Source organism: Paroedura picta, chromosome 2, assembly GCF_049243985.1.
Source record: "Paroedura picta isolate Pp20150507F chromosome 2, Ppicta_v3.0, whole genome shotgun sequence".
Lineage (NCBI taxonomy): Eukaryota > Metazoa > Chordata > Lepidosauria > Squamata > Gekkonidae > Paroedura > Paroedura picta.
In genome coordinates this window covers 152,659,059-152,682,654 of record NC_135370.1, presented here as the reverse complement: position 1 = coordinate 152,682,654, position 23,596 = coordinate 152,659,059, and the positions used below count along the sequence as shown (strand labels likewise).

Sequence of the window (23,596 nt, the reverse complement as noted above, 5' to 3'; positions counted from 1 at the left end):
AGAATGAGGCAGCTTCATGTGCTTAAATTGTTCCCTTTTCTGCAGCCTATCCATATCAGTGTTAGAAAACCAGAAGGGACCGACCACCTTGGGTTCAAAGGGACAGGATATTTGCAGTCCCATCTGCCAGGTTCAGCTCAGATTTTGAGCTTGGCTTTCAAGCTTGTTAATGCCTCCCGCAAAAAACAAAACAAAACAAAAATGTAATGTTATTCTGACAGACTGACATTTGTCTGGCGGTAGTTCATGTTTGATTTTGAGCTTATGTAACATTAGCAGTCAGTTTACATTTGGATGTCGGGACTGTTTCTTTCAAGTGAGACAGAGAGCAGGCTGCAGCCTGGATTTGGGTTAAAACCTCCTGCCGGGACATTTAAGAAGGGGAAAGCTCTGTGGCTGGGCTGGAGCAAAGGCCGGGACCGCAGTCAGTTAGCTGTGCAAAAGGCCGGCTGCAGGGAGAGGACTGAGCCGATTCAGCCAGCCTTTGCCATGACAGCAGAGGGAATAAAGCCTGGCGCCGTTTAGGCACGACTGCTGCAAATATCAGTTCCCTTTGAAGTAACAGTTAATTAAGTGCCATGGCCACATCGTAGTCTCCGCTGAACTTGTGCCTCGGGCTCAGCGTCAGTTACTTGGCTCTGCCCGTAGGTTCTCCTATTAAGACTAGAAAGGCAATGTAAAACGGTAGGAATACACTCTGTCAATCATGCTTCCGATTGCATTAGTGACATTGCCCATTGCCTATGGCATACAATTATCTAAAGGGATGTACCCGACAATTGAGGATCACTTAAACTCTAATAGAGAGATCAAGAATGCCATTCTCAAACCACTTGACTTGGGAATAATTCCAGTGGCCATTTTGCAGGACTATCTTGGAAAAAGCTGCTCGAGGACTGAGATCAAGATATCAGTCTCTTCCTCCTCTCTCTGTTTCATGAGTCCATAACATATTACAAGTTGAATTGATAAAAATAATGAACCGGGTGTGTTGAGACAGTGCCTCTCCTTTCTGGAGATAGAGCAGGATGTGTAGTCATGTTAGTTGGCCTGTAACATTAGGAAAAAGCAGAAGGACTAAGGGATTCATGAAAGTTCATGCCCTACTACAAATTTTGTTAGTCTTTAAGGTGCTACTTCATGCTCGATCTTTTCTTCTTCTTCTCTGTTTATTCTATTATTGGGTTAAAATATCTCATTGATTTAATTGAACACAGTTGCCATTGTGCACAGAAGGAGCCAGCAGAAGACCAGCAAATCTCAGTCTGGTCTCTACCAAGACCCAATTTTGCCTCTGGCATCTTCTTTTGTTCCTCAGCTAGAGGAAGTGTCCATAGTCCAGACAATCCTGGACTGATTTATATGCTGCTATTTATTCCCAGTTTCTTATGAGTGATTCCAGCAAAGAGGACCTTGGGTATTTTGATTTGCTTTTCACATCAAAGGAAATCACTCTGGTTTGAGTCTTGTGCCTGGCCAAGGAACTTAAAAATGCTAAGGGACATTGGATGGGATTGGGCCCAGACAGTGAAAGTGAGGCTGGCCAGATCTTAATGGCAAGACTTGTCTGGAATGCTTTTTCTTGGCATTCGCTATAACCAGGGTGAGGGCTACAGAAATGGTCAAAGCAGTTGGGTGTGATTCCATGGGGTTCCCAGGTCCCACCTGGAGCCTAGGATCCCTAACCGAGAATCACTAACATAAGGCTAGTGTGAACAAAGTAATCCCCCCCCCCATACTGTCAGCAGTGGTGTCATCCATTCTAGCACCTCAGTCACCTCGTTACCATGGGGGGGGGGCAGGTCTCCTACTATAGCAGTACATTTATTGGCATTGCCCCCACTGAAGTTCTCTGCTGCTGCTTTAAAGCTGGTGAGGGGTGGGGTATGCAATGCCACTTCCAGTGCAGAACCATAACTGAGTCTGGGTGAATCCTAAAGCAGTGGTCCCCAACCTTTTTATCACTGGGGACCGGTCAACGCTTGACAATTTTACTGAGGCCCGGCAGTGGGGGTAGATTTTTGCCGAGGTACGTTGCTGCCGCTGCCTGAGCCCCTGCTCCACTTGCTTTCCCACCAGTGCCACTGACTTCCCGCTGCCTGGTGGAGGGCACTGCCAGCAGCAGCTCCGCACTGCCACGCCGAGGGGCAGCCCCAGCCATGGCGGCCGCTGGAGAGCACCAAAGGTGAGCCGTCAGCAGAGTGGCAGGGCAACCCTCAAGGCAGCAGCTGGGGAGGAGGACGAGGAGGAGCCGCAGCCCGGCACCGATTGATCTACGGACCGGCACCGGTCCCCGGACCGGGGGTTGGGGACCACTGTCCTAAAGTATCACTCCCATGTGATAGTGTCTCTTTTACCTCTGTGTTAAGTGTGACATTGTGTGTTGGTGTGATGCCTGAGCCTGTCCTGCCTCCTAATTCCTTCCAGTGGGTAGCTACTCTGCAGTATGTCTAGACCAGGACTTGCTTCCAGACTGTCAAGAAAGCTTGAAAGACCTGTTTCAATCCAACCCCAGATCTTCCTGATAACCAGGACAAACATTACCAATCTCCACCACAACTTTGCATATTTGGATTTTAAAGTTAAGTTTAAGTTAATTTTATTATGACGGTTATTTTGGTTTTTGCCAAAAACACCTTTGAGCGTTGGAATGTAAATCTCAAAATATCATACCTTTGAAAACTAGGAAAAAATAAAGGACATTTGAGAATTCATAGCAGTTTAAATGGCAACATTAACGACTTTGCAAGCGCCTTTTAAAATTTTAATTCCTCTCCCCCCCACACCCCGCATTTACCTCAACCATTAGTCAGAATGATTTAAGCACCTCACCATCCCTTAAGCATGCCTTGAAGAACAACCACCTCTTTAACCAACATGCATGAAAATGTGTTCATCACAAGTACTCCATGGACAAGACGGAGTTCAAGGACAAGCTGTGCATCATCACCGTATGCATAATATATTTAATAGAATTGGCACCCAAAATCTCATTCAGAACAGTAGGCTTCATGTACCACATTATTATTTTTACATGACACCGTTGATGAAAATAACATAGTCATTGTCAGGAAGCAGTAACATTTTAAGAGGGGGGGGGGAAATCACAGTAGCAATCAATTCATACCCCTTGAAACATTCATATGGGCTTGCTTAAGGGCTCTAAGCTCACAGCAGATGCCTATTGGATTGTTTCAACATGTGCCTCACCATCTCTTAAGCATGCCTTGAAGAACCACCACCTCTTTAATCAACATGCAGCTCTTCTGAGTTAAAACCTGATTCAGGGCAGAGAGAAGAAAGCTAAGTGGAGATTGCTGATACTGTAGGTTTAAGTGGAAACATGAAATTTCACAAGTAAATACAAAGAATACAAGGGTTGTAATCATTGGGACTTGTTTGTGTGGTTTAGAACTGCAACTCACAATTGTCAAGTGATTTAGTTTTGATACTTGTGGCCAACAGAATATTAATCTCTTATTATTCCTTTGATCTATGCATGCTGGACCCTTATATACACTAATAAACCAGAGACTCTTGGGTCTTTGGGCAAAAACTCTGTGCAAGAAGTCATTTCACCATATAATTTTTGCCCAAGGACCTGAGCATTTTTGCCCAAGGGCCAGCAACAACAAGGCACATACAATTCTAAAGTTACACTAATAGACATTTTTAAAACATTTTAAATCAAAATATATTAATCAAATTAAATTATTAAACCATCCCCCTTCCATATAACCTTATAACGGGGAACTCTGTTTCCATTGGGTGGTTGGGTTCCATTGGGTGGCAGGTTATAACCCTTGCAAAAGTTAAGAAGCACTATTTTGTTCTACCCCTAGTTTGAGAAGCACTGTTTTGTTCCATAAAATGTTGCATTTCATCCATGAATGAACACTGGTTTGGGATGGGGGCTTAGGACGAAGATGGGGAAATGGGCAGACAGGAAAGATTAAGTTTGGAGAGCTTCTTCTGTTCATGCATTTGTAGGACCCAAAAGTCTTTTCTCCCATTTCTTTTCTGATCTCTCCATCACTTTTACAGTTCCAAGAAATCTCCTCACTGGAAGGATGAAGCTATCTACTTGGGAGCTCTGACTCTGAGGTGTTCTGTTATACTTTTGTAATTCTGATTTTCAGAGATTTTCAAATTTTTCACCATCACAGCAGAATATGCCTCCTATGCAAGTAACAGTTTGCTTACTTGCTTGCTTACACTTACTTTTTAAAAAATCCTTCTAAACCAACTTGATTCCATTACACTAGTTTCTAAACCAAAAGGGCTCTCCAGCCATGGAAATAAAAGAGCAATTCGGACACTGACAAATGCTGCATCTTAGTCCAGACACCAGTAATGAAGATGCACTGCTGTTAAAAGCAAAGCAAAATGGCTCAAAGGTTCCAGCAAATTGCAACAGGCAGAAAGAAAGCATTTGCGTTCAGGTGGAATATTAATGTAACCTGATATGTTGTCAAGTGCTTGGAGATGCTAATCTGAATGCCGTAAGGAAAGAAAAATAATTCATTGGCCTTAAATTAACAAGGAAGGAAGTACAATCTGGCATCCAAGTGGGGGAAAAGGTTAAGATTCCCAGTCACTGATAAAGTGATGCTTTACAAAGGAGAAACGGCGACTAACAAGAATAACCAATGTTGCCTATAAGACTGTATGGATGGATGTGACACTGGTGATGTCCCACAAACCCTATTCATTTTAGTGATTAAATCCAGGTGGAACAATTGTCTCTAAGCCCAGGGGAAATAAGGATATTAGAAAATTCACCAATGGGAGTCTTTAGCCAGTATATCCCAGATGACACACCCATTCATGTGTCAGGGAGGTCCACTTAGCAATGCTACATCTTGGGTGAAAAAAATTCTTAGATGGAGCAGATCAAGAACACGGGTGAGGCAGTACACCCCCAGACTTTGTCAGGCTAGGGCACTGCTACAAAGCCATAGGTTTAGAACCAACAAATATTCTTAAAATCTCTTGGGCATTTAAATGTGTCAAACAAGAGGGTATGCATACATCGCTATGGGCTGATTAGCTATATCTGGATATTGGGCCAGTTTGGAAGCTAGGAATGGTTAAGCATACTGCAAATGTCTAAGTGAACCTGTTCCACACTTAAACTTAACTTGTTAAACACTCATCATCCGACTGTGAACTGATCAGAGATATGTTGAGTGAGTCAGCTGTTAAATAATAGCTGCCAAAAAAGTTTGCAGCTACCTCTTGGTCAGAAGCTCACTCACAGCTGCCTGGGGAATCACCTGGGAGTCAGGTTCTGACCCCAGCCACTCAGCAAAATAGCCACACAGTGCAGCTGCAAAAAGGAAAAGAGAAAAAAAAGCAATGCTTTTAATCTCTACATTGAAAAAGCAGAGAAAATAGCTCATTTTTCTTTCAACACTGAATCAGATAAAACAGAATGCTCCTTATTCTGAGCTCCCCATTGCAAATGGGAGAGGAGAAAGAGCTAGTTGCTCTCCTATTCTCTACATCAGGGATAGTCATCCTGTGGTCTTCCAGATGTCCATGGACTACAATTCCCATGAGCCCCTGTCACAAAAGCTGGCAGGGGCTCTTGGGAATTGTAGTCCATGGACATCTGGAGGACCACAGGTTGATTGCCCGTGCTCTATAGAGAAATGAGCTGGGCCCCCTTCAAAATGTGCTGCAGCTCAGCAAGTCTGAAAGTGTCGGGAACCCGCTTGCTAACTGAAAAAACAGGGTGCCCCTTTGAAGAAAACGTCACGCCAGGCCTGGTGAACGATACAACAGGAACAAGCTTTATTTCAGCAACGTGGAGTCCGCTGGTATGGAGTAAGAGCTTCCACCGAACTCCAGGTGGAAGCTCCCTTTTATACAAAACCCACCTCCTTAGGCTGTATTGCCCCACCCAGTACTTGCGGAGGGAACATGCTGATACAATCATGACTCATGCACATATGCGAGGTTTTCCGGGGTTCCTGATGGCCCATTTTCCTGGAACGAAGGGCCATCTCCGGGCCCTTGTCAAAAGGTGGAGGGGGACATTGAGGTTTTTTAGCGGCCATTGCCACCTCAACGATCGGGTGGGGCGCCCAGCTGCCGGCTTGCCTATGATCACCATGCCCTACCTCCGTGATCGCGGGCGCCTCTGATGGCGGGGTTCGGTCCCGTTCCCAAGCCACCAAGGACCGAACCACGACATTCTGCCCCCCCAAAGGTCCATTCTCCAGCCCCCCGGGACGGCCAGGATACCGCTTGTGGAAACGTTCAGTGAGTCGGGGCGCAAAGACGTCCGCTGCCCAGACCCATTCCCGGTCCCCCAAAGCGAAGTCCTTCCATTCCACGAGGTACTGCAACTTCCCCCTGTGGAGTCTAGAGTCCAGGATATCCGCCACCTCGTGGTGCTCCCCCCCCGGCAGGACCTCGGGCGCTGGCGGGGAAAACACGGGGTGCCAAACGTCACCGTCCGGAGTTTTTTTTAGAAGGCTCACGTGAAAGACGGGATGGATGTGCCGGAGGTTCTTGGGGAGCTTGAGCTTGACCGAAACTTCGTTGATCGGGGCCAAGACCTCGAAAGGCCCCAAAAACCGAGGGCCTAGCTTCTTGCTGGGCAAATTCAACCGTAGGTTCCGGGTGGAAAGGTAAACTCGATCCCCCGGTCGGATCTCCTCAGCTGGTCGTCTCTTCCGGTCGGCGTCCTCTTTCTGCGCTGCCTTGACTTTGTGGAGCTGCTCCTGCAGCGACTTCCAGCAGCTCCCGGCACGCTTCCCCCACTCGCGAAGGTCGGCCGATTCCCGGGCGGGGACCTCTCCAAGCTCCGGGAAGTGTCTCAGGTCTGTCCCGTAGACGACGGCAAAAGGCGACATCTCCGTGCTGCTGTGGTCTGCGTTGTTGTACGCGAACTCGGCCAGGGGGAGCAGGGGCACCCAGGTGTCTTGATGATAGGAACCGAAACACCGCAAGTACTGCTCCAGTACTTGATTAACCCGCTCGGTCTGCCCGTCCGTCTGGGGGTGGTAAGCGGAGCTCAGCCCTTGCTCGATGTCTAACAGGCGCAGGAAAGCTTGCCAAAACCGGGACACGAATTGTGAGCCCCGATCGGAAATCACCTTGTCCGGCAGCCCGTGCAGTCGGAACACGTGATCCAGGAACATCCGAGCCAACTGTGAAGCACTGGGGACACTGGCGCAAGGAATGAAATGGGCCTGTTTGGAAAATAGATCTACCACCACCCAGATCACCGTTTTCCCCTTGCTGGGAGGCAAGTCTGTTATAAAGTCCATGGAGATCACTGACCACGGCCGGGTCGGGACCTCGAGCGGGTGCAGCAGACCTTTCGGCTTGCCAACCCCCGGCTTGCAGGTCAGGCAGACAGGACAACCACTGACGTAAGCTTTTGTGTCCCGCCGCAGACTGGGCCACCAAAACCGCCGCCGGGCCAACTTCCAGGATTTTACGAAACCGAAGTGCCCGGCGGTCTTAGCATCGTGGCAGAGGCTGAGGGCTTCCCGTCGTAGCCCTTCCGGGACGTAGACAGCCTCCCCCCTCCGCCAGAGACCGGAGTCCAAAATCAAAGAGTCCCGGAGCTCAGCCAGCTCCTCGTCTGTCCCGTAGGCTGCCACTAGGCGGTCTCGGAGCGGGGCGGTCGCCGGGTCGGGCTCCCATTCCTCCCTGGCCCGACGCCTAGTGACGACCCCCCGTCCCAGCTGCTCCTCACCAAACACGGACCTGGTGCAGGGAGCGTACCCCTCCCCATAATGCGGCAGACGGGAGAGGGCGTCCGCGAGGAAATTCTCTTTGCCGGGGATGTGACCAAGCTTGAAATTGTACCGCGAAAAGAACTCCGCCCACCTCATCTGCTTGGCGTTCAGGGATCGCGGTTGCCGGAGCGCCTCCAGATTCTTGTGATCTGTCCAGACCTCGAACGGCTCCTCTGTTTCCTCCAGCCAATGCCGCCATTCGGTGAGGGCGAACTTAATCGCAAACGCCTCCTTCTCCCAGGTAGACCAGTTCCGCTCCGTTTCGGCGAATTTTCGTGAGAGGTAGGCCGCCGGCCTCAGCTGTCCCGCCTTGTCTCGCTGCAGGAGAACCGCCCCGGCTGCTGCGTCGCTGGCGTCGACTTGTACCACCATCGGCTGGGTTGGGTCGACGTGCAGTAGCGTGGGCTCAGACGCGAAAGCTTGCTTGAGGGCCAGGAACGCTGCCTCCGATTTCTCATTCCAGCCGAGCGCTGCGCTGGGCCGCGTGGCGCGAGGACCTCTCCCCTTGGTACCTAGCAAGTCCGTGAGGGGAGCCACTACGGAGGAGTATCTGGGGATGAAGCCTCTAAAAAAGTTAGCAAACCCCAGGAAGCTTTGTAGCTGTTTCCGGGTGCGGGGCCTTTCCCAGGCCAGCACCGCCTGCACCTTCTCGGGGTCCATAGCTATGCCCTGGGCTGAGATGCGGTAGCCCAAATAGTCCAGGGAGGGACGGTGGAATTCGCACTTAGCCAGCTTCACGTATAGGTGGTTTGCCAGCAGGCGCTTTAACACCTCCCTCACCAGGGTCACGTGCTCTTGGGGATCTTGGCTGTAGATCAGGACGTCATCCAAATAAACCACCACCCCCTGAAACAGAAGGTCCTGCAACACCTCATTAATTAGACTCATGAAAACCCCAGGTGCCCCGCTTAAACCGAACGGCATCACTTTAAATTCGAATTGTCCCAATTGACAGTTAAACGCTGTTTTCCACTCATCCCCCTCCCGGATGCGTACCCGGTAGTACGCCTCCCTTAGGTCCAGCTTAGTGAACAGAGTCCCTTTGCCCAGCCGGGCCAGCAAATCCGGGATCAGCGGGAGGGGGTAAGCGTTCCCCGCTGCGATGGCGTTGAGGCCCCGGTAGTCCTGGCACAGCCGTCGGGACCCATCCTTTTTCCGGACGAACAAGACTGGAGCTCCCATGGGACTGGAAGCGGGCCGGATGAAACCTCGGGCCAGATTTTTACCCAAAAACTCCCGGAGGTCCTTGAGCTCACCCTCACTCATCTTGTAGATGCGCCCTTTGGGTAGTACCGCCCCCTCTGGGATGTTGATAGCGCAGTCCGTGCGGCGGTGTGGGGGTAGCTCGTCCGCTTCCCGCTCGCTGAAAACGGCTGCGAGGTCTCGGTACTCTGGCGGGACCTCGGGCTCTGGTTTCTCCTGCTGCGCCGCCGCCGCTCCCCTGGGACGCGCCGCCGTCCTCTTGTGGCTGGAATTCTCGTGGGGGACCCGATGCCGTGCACCCACCGTCAAGTCGAACTTCAGGGTCCCCGCCCGCCAGTCCACCACGGGGTTGTGTTCCTTCAGCCAATCCAGGCCCAACACCGCCCGATATCCCGCTACGGGGACCTGGATCAGCCACCGCAGCTCTTGGTGGTCCCCTATGTGGATGGCGATAGGACCCACCTCCTTCCCGAAAGGTCCCCCCTGAATCGGGCTGCCGTCCATCTGGACGAAAACCAGGGGAACCTTCCGAATGCGCTTCGGTAGCCCCAAAGCCCGGGCTATCTGGGGGTGGACCATGCTGTGGTCGCATCCAGAGTCCAAAAGAGCCTCCCCCACCCAACTTAGTCCGTTCTCCGGGTTCCGGAGCTCTAAAATTACCACGTTCGGAGGTCGCGCCTCATGCTGTAGGGGTTTTCCCTCGCACCGCGGGACCTGCTGCCCGGCGCCGTCTACAGCAGGTCCTGGCCGTTTCCCGTCGCCTGGGCGCTTCCCGGTTCGTTGCGGAGGTCCTCCGCCCGGCGTGCCTGCTGGGGGCGTGTCGCACCTCCCCCCTGGGAGAGCCCGCGGTCCTCCCCCTCTTGCCGTTTGCACGCTGCTGCGAAATGTCCTGACCCCCCGCATTTCAGGCACAGACCTTCCCGGCGTCTCCTTTCCCGCTCGGGGTTCGGGGGTCGTTTGGGGCGAGAGTTGTCGGGGCCCGGTCTCGGCGCCTCGGCTGACCCGCCTTTGGCCTCCCGGGGGGGTGCGGCGGCCCAACCCAGGCTGGCTTCCAGCTTGGCGACCACAAAACACCACCCCTCCAGTGTAGACAGATCTTCTTCCGTCCCCTTGATCACGGCCCATTCCCTGAGCTTCGGGTTAAGGCCCTCCCGGAAGTACTCGATTTGGGTCTCCTCGTTCCAGGAGAACACCTTGCCTGCTTCCCTCCGGAAAATGTCTATATAGTCCATAACCCCCCTAGTACCCTGTCGAAGTCCCTTGATCCGACTCTTTGCCTTGTCCTCAGCCTGGGGGTCCTGGAATCGTCGGCGGAGCGCGACCACGAAGTCCTGCAGGTCCCGAGTTGCCGGGTCGCCGCGCTCGGCCAACCCTAGGTACCACTGACCCGCCTTGCCCTGGAGACACGAGGCCACCCCCCAGACCAAGTCCTCGGAGTCCTCATACCGGTCTCCATACCTCCGGGCATGCGTCAGCGCGTGGAGGAGGAACTGCGGGAGGTCGTCCGGCGTCCCGTCGAAACGCGCCTTAAGCTCTGGGGGGGAACGTTTTGGAGAGTAGTCCGACCCCCTCCGGATCCGGGATTCTCGGCGTCCGCCGTCTCGTCCTGCTCCGCTCCACCGGCTACCAACTTGCCCAACGACGCCGTGCCGCTCCCTGCCTTGCACGTCGCTCCTGCGTTGGTCCGGCTCTCGCCGCCCCGTCGGCTCACCCGCTCCCCCGAGATCCTCTGCTATCTCGCCTCTCCGCTGGCCGTCTCGCCTACTCGGGACTGAAAACTGCTCCGGGTCGGGGTCCGGGGCCCGCTCACCAGTACCGGGCTCGTCCTCGTCGCTGGAGACGTCCTCACTCGACGCGATCCCCTCCGCCGTTGTATTACCAGTCCCTCCGGGCCCGGCCCGAGCTTGCTCACGGGCTTCAGCTGCCTGCGAGCGCCTGGCCAAGTCCGCCATGGCCCGCCGCAGGTCCTCTAGGGATTCCTCAGGTCCTACCGGGCGAAGCGCCTGCCTCAGCTGGGTGTCCCAGGTTGGGGCCAACCCCCCAGACCTCGGCGCGCTCCCCGCCGTGCTTGGGAAACCCATGGCCCGGCGCCTTCCCTTGGCCGCCGCTGCCGAGGGTCTCGGGGTCCCGGACAGCTGCTCCTGGCCCCCCGATTTTCGGAGGAAATCTCCCGGGGACATTAAACTCATGTTCCCGGGGTTCGTGGGGGTCGAGACCGCCCCGTTGCTTGAAAACGCCATCTCTGGATCCGTCCCGATAAGCGCTCGGATGGGATGCCGACCCTGGAGTTCGGTGGAAGCTCTTACGATGTCGGGAACCCGCTTGCTAACTGAAAAAACAGGGTGCCCCTTTGAAGAAAACGTCACGCCAGGCCTGGTGAACGATACAACAGGAACAAGCTTTATTTCAGCAACGTGGAGTCCGCTGGTATGGAGTAAGAGCTTCCACCGAACTCCAGGTGGAAGCTCCCTTTTATACAAAACCCACCTCCTTAGGCTGTATTGCCCCACCCAGTACTTGCGGAGGGAACATGCTGATACAATCATGACTCATGCACATATGCGAGGTTTTCCGGGGTTCCTGATGGCCCATTTTCCTGGAACGAAGGGCCATCTCCGGGCCCTTGTCAAAAGGTGGAGGGGGACATTGAGGTTCTTTAGCGGCCATTGCCACCTCAACGATCGGGTGGGGCGCCCAGCTGCCGGCTTGCCTATGATCACCATGCCCTACCTCCGTGATCGCGGGCGCCTCTGATGGCGGGGTTCGGTCCCGTTCCCAAGCCACCAAGGACCGAACCACGACAGAAAGTCAGCAACACTTCCAGAATGGAAGAAGACTTCAACTTCCAGCTGATCAGCTGGGTGCTGGCTCTTGATTTCCCTCCCCTAAAAAAATCATTGAAGAGTAAATATTCCCAGCAGGGAACCAGAGGCTTACTCCTAGCTAATGCTTCTGATGAGTGCAAACACACACAAATGTACTTTGAACAGCCAAACTCTATGTCAGTTAATTGGCTTACTGATTACCACAAGCAAATGGGAAGTGAAACACCCTGGCAGGTGTTCATGCATCCCTAGGCAGCTGAAGATGCTGGGACATCACAGACCAGGATGCCACTCTGTTGTCCAACCAGTGTTAAACTGCCTTGTCTGCATGTTTCATAGAATCATAGAATAATACAGTTGGAAGGGCCCTCATGGGTCATCTAGTCCAACCCCTTGCACTATGCAGGACACTCACATCCCAATTGCTCATCTACTGTAACCGGCCACCCCTTTGCCTTCACAGAATCAGCCTCTCTGTCAGATGGCTATCTAGCCTCTGTTTGAAAATTTCCAAAGATGGAAAACCCACCACCTCCCAAGGAAGCCTGTTCCACTGAGAAAGCGCTCTAAGTGTCAGGAACTTCTTCCAGATGTTAGATGGAATTTCTTTTGAATTAATTTCATCCCATTCGTTCTGGTCTGTTTATCTTAGGCCTGTCCATTCCCAATTATCATCCCTGGAGATGTTGCTGCTTTATTATGTACACAGCTTTGAAAAGGTTCTTGAATGCTGCGTGTTCCTGTTCTCAAGTGTGGAACTCAGAGAGATGTCCAGTATTCCACAATACTCTTTGTAGTGTTAAGTGAAAAAAGGATTGCAACTCCACCCTTCACCTTGCAAGGCTCCCAGGAACGGTGTAGTCTGTATCAGATTTGGCTTGAGGATGAAGTTTGCTTTGCTATTCCCTGTGAGGAATAATTTATGTTAAAACTATTCTGTTGATCTTCACATTAGTGCTTTAGAAAGGAAAATCCTAAATATATACTGGAGCATCAGATATGTAGAACAGGCACTGTGAGAACTTGCTAGAATTTTTTTTTCATATCCAACTTTTCCACAGATTTATCAGGTAACCTACTTGTGCTTCAGTTTTCCCCCTTGAAGAACTATAATTAAGGGACTTGAACAGAAGAGCAAACTATTTTCATTATTCAAGTTTTCTTCAGCTCCCAAGTATTTGTCCTTTTCCTTACTGCATTTGAAAAAGTTACAGCACTTGCTATTCTAGTTCTGCCTTTCTTTTCTGTCCTCTCATTTCCTCTAGTCCAGGATGACCTTGACCTCCTCTTTCCTTCTGATCTTACCATTTCCTTTAGGTCTTGCCTTCTACTTTCATTCCTCTCATTGCGGTGCTTTTATTGTCAAGAGTTGAACTTCACACCAAGGCTACCACAACCCACAGGCTTTGGAACAAAAAAAGATAATGTGGGCACTAAGAGACACCAGGAATAGAAGACAGAATTAGCAGGCAAGTGAACTGAGAAAAGAAAGTCAGATAAAGTTAGTCTTATGGTCACCCAACTCAACTTGTCCTTACATTTCTTCTAGCTTAAAGAAATCTGACTGTAAAAAAAGATAGCACTTTTAGGTCTCTTTTTGCATTACAAACTTTCCTCAGGCTCAGTGGGATGATATTTGAGCTCTGGGCCTCTTTGTGCCACTACAGACTGTGTCGATGATTAAACAACAGGCTCACCAGAGAAGTAAGGAGTTTGTTATTCCTAGACAGAAGTTACATTTATTTTATTTTATTTATTACATTCAGATTACTATGAGGGAGAATATGTTAGAGAAGACTTATTTGTCAGGAAACTAACAGTGTGGCTGAGACAACTGAGTGATCAATCTACTTTGGACCCAACGTTTCTTTGAAGAATAACAGTTGGCTTTTATACCGCTTTTCACTACCTCAAGGAGTATCTCCCCTTCCTGTCCCCATAACAGACACTCTGGGAGCCAGGTGGGGCTGAGAGAGCCCTGATAGAACTTTGACTGACCTAAGGTCATCCAGCTTTCAGCATATGGAAGAATGGGGAATCAAATCCATCCGGAAACTACCACTGGTCCAGAATGTTGTGGCCATGGAGGTACCACATTCGGCCTGTTCTCTAGCAACTATGCTGGTTACCAGTCGAATTCCAGATCAGAATTAAGGTTCTGACAATCACCTTTAAGGCCATACGTGGTCTTGGCTCAGTGTACCTGAGAGACTGCCTTTCTGCCTACATCACTCAATGAGCCTTATGCTCTGCCACCTCCAACTGGCTGGTGATCCGTGGCCCCAAGGAAGCTTGCCTGACCTCAACCAGGGCCAGAGCTTTCTCTGTCCTGGCCCCCACCAGGTGCAACGAGCTTTCAGAGGAGATCAGGGCCCTTGCAGAACTAGAACAATTCTATGGGGACTGCAAAAGGGAGCTTTTCTGCCAAATATTTGATTGAGGTTGACCAGATCCAACAGCTTCTACTGGGCCCCGGAGCTTCAGTGTCTTGAATCGACCAACTATAGATGCATTGTATGCTATTGTCATGAATTTACTGTTCTCACTGTTAATCATTGTTCTACTGTTATTTATGGTTATCAGCTTTTCTGCATTGTTCATGTCCCTATGTTTCATGCATATAGCACCAGGGAGGGTGGTATATAAATGTAATAAATAAATAATTCAAGTTAGAGGCTGCTGCTCTTGAGCACTACACTAAACTGGCTCTGAATCCATCCACTTTCAGTAGTACAGCAATGAATCAAAATGCATAGAGACACTTAGGACAATGTATGTAGTTCTCCACTCCTTCCTTTTGTCTTGTGAGCTAGGTTAGGCCAAAATAGAGAGCAATTAGCTCAAGGTCACCCAGATCTACTTCACATGGCAGCGACCGTGCCAGGCCACCACCAGGAGTTTTTGACGGGGCCATTTCCTGTATCCCCATGGGGGACCATTTTCAGTGGTGGACCCCATCCGCCCTGCATTTCTGCTTCCACATGTGGCAACTAGGACAGAAAAGCTCTGCCATGTGTGTGCGTGTGTATGTGTGTGTGTGTGTGTGGGGGGGTATATTTAAAAATGCCACCCCATCCTTGTGAATTTTTTTTTTTAATGTTTCAGTCGGCCCCACAACGTTGTGAAGCACTGCAGAGCCAACTGGAGCATTTTTGGTCCCTACTGGGACATCACAGGAGGGGAAGGATCCAGGCCTAGAAGGCCCAACTCTTCCCCTTCCATACAGGCCTGCACTGGGTTAGTCCCTGTTGGTGCTCATGGCAGAAAAAGGGAATGCACAAATATCTACGTTCCCTTGCTACAGGGCAACAAAGGGCCTAAAACACACCAGGCCCTGGATAGGGCTGGGCTGCCACCAACGTTGTGTAGATGGGGATTAGCCCCGCTGCCATACAAGCACCAACCCGGCCTTTTTGCCCCATATGGAAAAGGTCCCAGTGGAGCTTCATAGCAGAGAAGAGACTTGATTGTTCTAGACCAGTTGAGAGTCAATATGGCATAGTGACTGGACCGGCAAAAACCCCTGCCATGGAAGTTCACCAGGTGATCTTGGGCCTATCACGAACTATCAGCTTAACCTACTTTACAAACATGCTGTTGTGAAGATAAAGTGGAGGAAGGTGTGATGTGATAAGTGGCTTTAATTTGAGAGAAAAGTGGGAAATAAACCATTGCACCACACTGGTTCTCAAGAACTTCAGAGCTCCTTTGTTCCTAATTCCTTCCGCAGAGTTACTGATCCACTCTTTTAACCCAAATCTTCCTGTTGAATATGAATGCGTTTGTGTTTCCTGCTGCCTTCCTTCTGACAAGGGAAATGCCACTGACACGTGCGCTGAAGCTCCTTCTGTCACGTCATGTCATCTGGGTTGGCCTGGGATTGCAGCTGGCACTGCTCTTTCTGCAGGCAGTGGGGTCTGGGAAGCACAAAGTTATTTTGCAAGCTGCCAAGCCCTCTGGCCAAGCTGTACGCTTCTGTGTGAGTGTGTTGTTATTATTCCCTTAGACCATAAAACTGAAACAGAAGTAACCTGACAGAGAAATGTAACAATATTAGTACCCGGAGGTTCTCTGAGCTTAACTGTCGTGCACAATTTCCCCTTCTCACAGTGATCTACATAGGCTGCTTCTCCATCTCTGCCGTAAGACCCCCTCATGTAAATACATGGTAAGATGATCTGCAGGTGAACCATAAGCAATTCCGTTCACAATGCCATAATAGGAATGTATGTACAATAGGAATGTAGCAACACATAATGAATGACACCAGCAGTTTCCACAAGCCCGCTACATACCCCATCATGCGGTAACATAGCCAAAAAATTTATGTGGACCTTCCATCTCAAAAGAGACTAACAACACCCAAGTTGTCCCTCCATACAACAGACATTTATTTAGCTATTCAATTTATACTCTGCTCCTCCCAGCGTGCTTGCTCAGGGCAACTTCCAACATCTAGTTCGGGGGTCGTCAATCCCCGGGCTGCGGCCCGGTACCCACAGTGAGAAGGAAGGGAAGAGGCAGGGGCGGCCGCCGGCGACACAAACACGCATATGCGCAGTTGCCATGCATGCGTGTTGTGCCCCTGGTGGCAAGAATGTACATGTGTGGCAACTGCGCTTGTGCGCGTTAGCGCCACCTGGTGGCGAAAAAGCACATGCATGGCAATTGAGCATGCACATTTGCGCACAGCTGCTGTGTATGTGCACGGCACCTGGGCCGTTGGCTCTCCCCTCACCCCTGGAGGCGGTCCCTGACCTCAGAAAGGTTGGGGACCGCTGATCTAGTTTACCAAACATACATAATAAATACAAAATTAAAATATTAAAAATTAAAACTTTAAAACCATACTGTCTTCAAAACAATCATACCAGCTATCTAGCCATTTGGTTCATTAGGAGCATTCAGTTCTCAGTTTCAGGGGAGGGAGCCCAGTTGACGTTTGGTCAGTTATCTTGGTGTTCATTGGCCCCAATCAAATGCCTGGCAGAAGAGCTCGGTCTTGCAAGCCCCGCAGAACTGACCCAGTTCCATCAGCGATCTTAGCTCTTTTGGGAGCTCATTCCACCAGGTTGGGGCCAGGACTGAAAAGGTCCTGCCCTGGTTGAGGCCAGATGTACTTCTTTGGGGCCAGGGATTATCAGTTGATTCCAAGTTGTAACCAAGTTTTGTTGTAAGGAGATGTGGGAGGAGCCTATCAGCATTCACATTTACCCCTTCCCAACACACCTAAGAAGGGAGTGCCCATTTTATCAAAACACCCTGTTCTATTAATTTAAAATGATTAAATCCCCATCCCTTCTCAGAAGGGGCTGTGGCTCAGTGGTAGAGAATCCGCTTGGCATGCAGAAGGTCCGAAGTTTAATCCCTTGTATTTTGAGTTAAAAGCATCAGGCTGCAGGTGGTATGAAATATCTCTAAGCAATAGCTTGGATAGTTGTTGCCAGTCTGATTAAACAACATTGATTTGTATAGGCCAATGGGCTGATTCAACAGCTTTGCATGTTCACAAGAGTGTTAATGTTGCATTTCTTTGTTGATGCTGATTATTCACTGCAGAATAAAAATATTGGCTTCACTATTACCCCTGTGACTCCTAGTCATACTCTAGAAATGGGGCAGTTGGAAGGGTCAGGGCGACTTTTGTAAGTAATTCTCATTCTCCCCCTCTTACTATACCTAACTTGTTGCAAACAAAAAATGAGATGACTGCATTTTTGCAACTCTGACAACTAGGAGCAAGACCAAGCAAAATGAAAAGTTTTTTTTCTGGTAGAAGAAGACTAAACAGCTTGTATTAGCCTAAATTTTTAGACCTCTGAAGCTAAACAGGGTTGCCTTTGATTAGTACTTGGATACGAGACTACCAAAGACGAAGTGGGTTGCTAAAGCAATGGCAAACCACCTCTGCCCAGCTCTTGCCTTGAAACCCCCATGGGGGGTCACTAGGAGTTGCCTGTGACTTGATAGCACAATTATTCTTATTTAAAAGACAAATAAGGATGCTTTAAGACAGAACGGCTGCATCTTTTCATGCATGGAATAAGAAAGATGCCAACAGACTGAAAAGGAGATTGTGTGTCCATGTGCCATCAAATCATGTTTTGTGTTTTGATTTAGATTTCATAAATATGATGCACTCATTCTAACCCCACAGGGACAATCAGCTCTACATTTCATCAACTTGTCAGACTTTAATCATTCCTCTTGGTAGCTCTCTCAACATATGTTCTAGTGCCATCTTCTAAACTGGGCATCCCCAGTGCTGCTTTTTAAAGTCTGCCTTTTAATTTATTCTGGGCTCCTTTTTTGATACAGTCAGAAGTGCTGTCGTCAGCCTCCAATTCTGGCTGCCAGGAAGCATTTAAACATTCGATTTAAGTCCCAGAAAGTGAGGAAGGGATGAAAAATTAAACAGTACAAACACCCAATATGAAAAGCAGCATTAGGGATTCTAAGCAATCCACAAAGCTGATTCAGGTTCCTAGGGTCAATACACAGTCCCAAATGCCACTGCCATGAAAAGGAGAGTTTGCATATGCTACCATCTAGGTCAGGGTGGCCAAACTGTGGTTCTCCAGATGTCTGTGGACTATAATTACCATGAGCCCCTGCCAATTGGCCATGCTGGCAGGAGCTCATGTTAATTGTAATCCATGAACATTGGGAGAACAAGTTTGGCTACCCCTGATCTACAGAATTCCCTAGGGAGAACACACATACACACAATCTTACTAACTCTTAACAGCTGCTGTTAATAATAATAAAAAGCAGTGCTGACCTGAGTGGACCAATGGTCTAACTTAGTACAAGACAGATTCATGCGATTTGTAGTGCCTCTACAGCATATTTCCATATTTGCTAATTTATATTGTTGCACAGCTAATTGATATGCCAAGCAAGAATTGCATCTGGGACCTTCTGCATGCAAATTATATACTCTAATAATATACTCTAATGTTATATGCTGTATGAGCCCCTGGGCCTAGAGTGTAAATATCTACCTACAGGTGAAATACGAGAAAGATGTATTGTGTCACTTGACATCAGTGGGTTGTATTATGAACACATTACTTAAATAATAAATTAAACTTCCTAGAAAAAGGATGAGGAGAGTTCAATGAGACACTGTAGACAAATGTTCCTTGGCCAGAGGCTCTTCTAGCAGAGAGGGGAATTTTGAGAACCTCTCTGCCATATCAGCTGCATAACACTCAACCTGGGCTTCTCTTTTCCCTTTATGTTGCAGGCTGGAGAACCTGGGCATGGCCAGAAGTCTTTGGGCATGAGCTAAAGCTTGAGACAATGGACCCTTAACGCTTAGCCTATGTCTTGTTGCCCATGCCCCTAAATGAACCAGCCTAGTGGATCCAAGAATGTCTGGGATCCAGATTGCTAACTCTGTTTTGTTTTATTAAAGTTATATTTTTGTAAGCTGCTTTGAGATCCTGTTGGAAAAAAAATGAGGTTCAAATAACTGAATAAGCTGGTTTGAAGGTGTGTATGTTTGTATATGTGTTTGTGTGTGTGAAGGCAGCTTCACATATATTGGGGCAAAATGGTTACAGAATTGCTATGCCGGGTTACCAAAAGCTCCTTCAGTCATGCATCATGTCTTTCCCAATGGTAGAGTCAAAACGTCCTGTGAGGACTCACAAGCCAGGTAAAATTATCGGCAGAGGAGGAGGTCGGAGCAGCAGCGAATAGCTTGGTACTTGTCACATCAGGGGGAATTTTTCAATATTTTGCCAATGGCATCCTGAGAACAAAAGACAGAAGTCTCAAAGGTGCAGACCCAGAGGTATAAAGTTCCCTCTGGCTTGACTTATAAGTTATTTCAGTCAATAGAGTCTATAACTGTCTTTTGTGGTTCTTTCTAGGAAATAATTTCAAGTGGTTCTGTGCTGAACGTTCATGATGTTCGATTTTTGTTGTGAAAACGGCCGCTTTGAAGGGTGTGAAGCGGCCCATGACAAACTCTTTACCTTCTATTGTTTTTCAGATTTCTTTTCACCTGTTGGCAACGATTGATTCCTTTATCTCCTGCTGCCTTGGTGCTGTTTTTTTGATGTTGTTTGTTTGTTTTGTTTTGTTGAGAAGACATACTGATTCTCCTGTTGCTATAACCCCACAGTATACACTAATGAAAAAAAAATAAAAATTAAGACTGGCTTTAAAACCATGGTAAAGCACAAAGATAAAAGGTTTTTTTTAAATAGTTTGTCAGTTGAACTCATTTTACAGCCTTCACATGTTTTATTTATGTACTAGCAGCAAAGCCCATTCCTAAGAACGGACCTTGAAAGGGTCCTCTCCCCTGGCCTCTGGCCAGGCAGCTAAAGGTGGCTTTGGGCTGCAGCTCACAGCAGATCAAGTAGGGTGGGCGGGGCCTGGCCACCTTGTTAGCAGGCTGGGGACAGAGCTCCTTAGCAGCAGTCAGCAGTCCGGGAGGCCCTCGTTAGCAGGCCCTCCACCACGACCCTTTGCCCTTGGCCCTCTCGCCTTACCTGCTGCTGGCTCCAGGCACTGAGGTGTGTCTGAGAGCAAAGAGTCCAGGGATGGAGGACGGGAGCTGCGGGGGCAGGGCCAATCAGGGTGCAGCTTTGCTGGCTGCACCTTGATTGGCCTATTCCAACTTGGACAGCCGGACATGTTCCACCCCCAGGCTGTTTCACAAATATATAGAGGAACCATGGATAAGGATTTGTTTATTATTGGATTTTTATACCACCACTCCCGGACCAGCCGGCTTGTGACGGTTCACAGCATAATGATAAAAACACGTTGTACACATTTTGAGAGGCAGATACTACTGGGAGAGTTAGATATCACAAGAGGCTCTCCCTGAAGCAAGACAACGAAAGCATAATGAAGTGAAAGGATCCATTTTTGAGATGGTACTCTGGGCACAAGGCCTGTGACAACAGTAGGCTTACCACATCAGACAGCAGCACCAGTGGGGAGTGGGGACACTTTTGGGGAGAAGAAAGGAATGACATGAAATGCTAATATCACCAGAGATCTCCCCTCAATGTCACTAACCTCTGGGTGAGAGAAGACACAAATCTGACTCTTCTGGTCATAGCAGAAGGCACAGCAGCAACATGCCCCTTGTTGATCCTGGTTCAGGAGCAGTTCACCTTCTCTGTCATGACAGTGGAGAGTTTTAAAAACCCCTCTGAGCTCCGCGGGATGCCCCTGCATCTCATCATTTCCTCCGCAGATACAGGCTACCCCTCCATGCACCACTGTGTCCCAGCCAGAGATATAGAGGGAGTGCTGGGCAGCTCTCCTCACTGGGAAAACTTTCTCCCTCTCGCTTAGTCATCCATTGTCTGGTGCCTGCTGTATGTGGAGCACAGGGTGGATGGGTAGTGATTTAAAGAGCAAGTGTGGCTCCAGGTCCAGAGCCTGGGCAAGGAGGAATGAGGTCCTCTCCCTGTGGCTGGTGCACATCAAAGCTGGGCAGAAGACCTTGAAGCCCTGGCAAAAGGCAGTAACTGGATCCCCTTTCAAAATAGAGCAGGGGGTGAAGGAGAAGGAGTGAGCGGAGAGAGATGTGCTTTCAGAGTTTTTGGGAGGGGTAAATTGCCTAGATTTTTTGGGGGGGAGGCTTCCCCAATTTCTTTCATCCCTGAAGCAGGGTGAGCACCAACAAACTGGGGGATCCCCAGGACCCAGGGGGATCTGTTAACTCCAGACAATAGCTACTAATGTATAGCAGAATTATATCCTGCTGTCCCAGTTTTTCAGGTAAAGTATCTCCTATTTTCTGCACACCGGACCACTGTCACTTCTGAAGAATTTGGAGCAGGCTTCAAGACTAGGCAACAGAGTGACTCCACAGAACGACTCCACTGCTGTCTGTTTGGGAGATTAAATTCCCCATAAAGCAGCCAAAAGCCACTTCACATGCCTCCTTCCCACTGCCCTCATTTGGTCCCAAAGGTCCCCCTTCTAAATCACATCTTTAGTACCTACAACAGCCGGAGCACTATCTGATGAAAGACCTCATCATAATCACAAACTCTTATGCGTTTAGTCTAATTCCTTTACAAATAACCTTGAGTCATGGCCATGTCCTCTCTTCCTATCTTAGGAGAGAATCGCACTTTTTCTTCCTCTCCCGTCAATCCCTTCCTCCCAAAATATTATCTTTTGCTGTCTTCTGGGTGGTTATGTTTAATCTCAGGATTAAGCAGAAGCCCGTGGTTTGCCTTGAACAGCTTATCAGCTTCCAAAAGACATTTACAAGGAGAGAAAGGCTCTGGTTTTGATAGCAGTAATTGTATTTAGCTTGTAAGATACAAGGCTATTTATCTCATGTTTGGGAAATCACAGAGGGGGGTGGGTGGGAAGAATGGAGAATGCTAGCTGATAAAAAAAAAGCTAAATACAACCAAAATGGAAGCCAAGAAGAAAAGCAACAAACAACCTCCCCATGGTTCTTTTCAAGTAGGAGGTTGATATTAGGAATGGACATTCCTTTGTTTAAAATTCAATGGACAAAGATAAAAAGAGTAAGGCCTGAGGTTTAACATGAATTGGATAAGAAACTGAACTTATTTAAGGAAATTTGCGTTGATGGCACTTGACCCTCAATTGCTCAGTTTGATTCCATTTAGAAACGTCCTAGAACTGACACTTTGCACAATATGGTTTCCTACCATTGCGTGGTATGCACCCACCATGGTTAAATTTTGTGCTGAATAATTTGAAGGATGTTTGCTTTTAATGATCACAAAATCTGAAGTCTAGAACAGGCTTTCTCAACTAGGGTTTTGTGAAACCCTGGAGTTTCTTGATGACTCTGGAAGGGATTTCTGAGCTGGTGGGAGTTAATTAATTTTAAAATATATTATAAAATTTTGTTAAATGTTTATTGGATAATATAATGATATGTGGTCATGTTGACCCCATCCCTCCCAAAATGACTAATGATGGGTCTGGAGTTGGTGGGAAGAGCCCTAGTTGCGCATGTACACAGCTATGCTTCCCCACCATACTCTGCACCATTGTGACATTTCTGGGGTTTAATGAAGCCTGAAGAATGTTTCAGGGGTTTCTCACTGGTAAAAGAAAGTTGACAAAGGCTGGTATAGAAGGAACATTCCTTCAGATCAATAGTGATACGAGGAGGTTTCTTTTTCCCTTGCAATGGGAGTCAATGTAAACCTGATGCTTTGAAATCTATGAAAGAATCTTCTTAGCATTTTAAGCATGTAGTAGTTCAACCGCTCCCAATTCAGATCAAGCCATAAATATGGTGCAGACAACAGAAGGGTTTCTTAGGCCATGGGAGAATATCCACCATTTTAAAGAAACTTTTGGGGCTAATACCAGCCTGGGTAGGTTTGATAGGCAAAATGTCAAGAGAGAATAATTAAACCTTCTCTTTCCTCCATGGTGGCCACAGCTGAAATGGGGACCTTCTATAACTTCTGCTGGGGATATCTGTTCATGGACCTTGCTCTGGTCCTGAAGGTCATGCCTTCTAATACCAATCGGTGGAATCCAGGCTAACCTGCCAGTTTTCACCTGCTCTGTCCTTGCCAATGTAGATTCCCCTCATGTTCCTCTCCAACGAGAACAGCCTGTTTGTGGAGGTCGGGGAGTTGAGTTCAAGTGGTGGCAGGAAAGTTCATTTCTGTTGATTGAAACCTCAGTCTGGATATTATTCTTATCCCTAAGTGTTCAAAATAAAAGTGCTATCCTTCTTACAAATATCTGCATGACAACATTAGCATCTTCCTGTCAATAGAAGGCTGTCTCCTTCCCCAGAGTGAGGTGTGTGTCTAGATGACAAAGCCA

General features: G+C 48.6%; 1 protein-coding gene across 40 annotated transcripts in view; it reads right to left on the bottom strand.

Moving 5' to 3' along the window:
• The window catches only part of NRXN3 (neurexin 3), a 1,515,064-nt gene that overhangs the window by 186,441 nt on the left and 1,305,027 nt on the right, over window positions 1-23,596 (bottom strand). The window lies entirely within an intron of this gene.